Below are 579 nucleotides of genomic sequence, written 5' to 3'. Positions count from 1 at the left end.
CTTAAGATCATTCAATAACATTTAAGCTGTATTCACATGGCAAAAATACATCATAGCTTTAGACAGTGTCAAACTGAAACTCTGTTTAATCTTAGAGCCCCACTGAATCTGGATCAAATATTCTGGATATATTTGGAGTCCTGGACAGCCTGAATCTGGGTAACCTCAGTGACCCTGCATATATCAAACTGTGGTTCTCTGTGAAGATGGCTCCTCTGTTGCCCTATGTCAGCCAAAGTTTCCTGATCCAACTGGGGAACCAGAACTTCAGCTGCAGTTCTTACCAACAGCTGTAAGTGAAGTACATAGCTGCACTTAACTTTTTAACAAAGTTAAGAAGTCTGTACATGTTTGTCTTTAATATTTGGAATCGTTGCATCAAGAGTTTGAGAATGAGTTTATATAAAAGAAATAACACAATCAGCAGGGGGTTTTGCAAATGCCATTTTTGTTTACTTCTTTAACTATATGACAAACTTGTTCAAATCTTGTACCGTACCATATGGTGGAACTAATACTTTTAGGTTAAAGCCGCATACATACATACATACATACATATACATATACATATACATATAC

This window comes from Austrofundulus limnaeus, unplaced genomic scaffold (assembly GCF_001266775.1).
Source record: "Austrofundulus limnaeus strain Quisiro unplaced genomic scaffold, Austrofundulus_limnaeus-1.0 Scaffold105, whole genome shotgun sequence".
In the NCBI taxonomy this organism is placed as follows: domain Eukaryota; kingdom Metazoa; phylum Chordata; class Actinopteri; order Cyprinodontiformes; family Rivulidae; genus Austrofundulus; species Austrofundulus limnaeus.
This window is presented reverse-complemented; position numbering follows the sequence as displayed.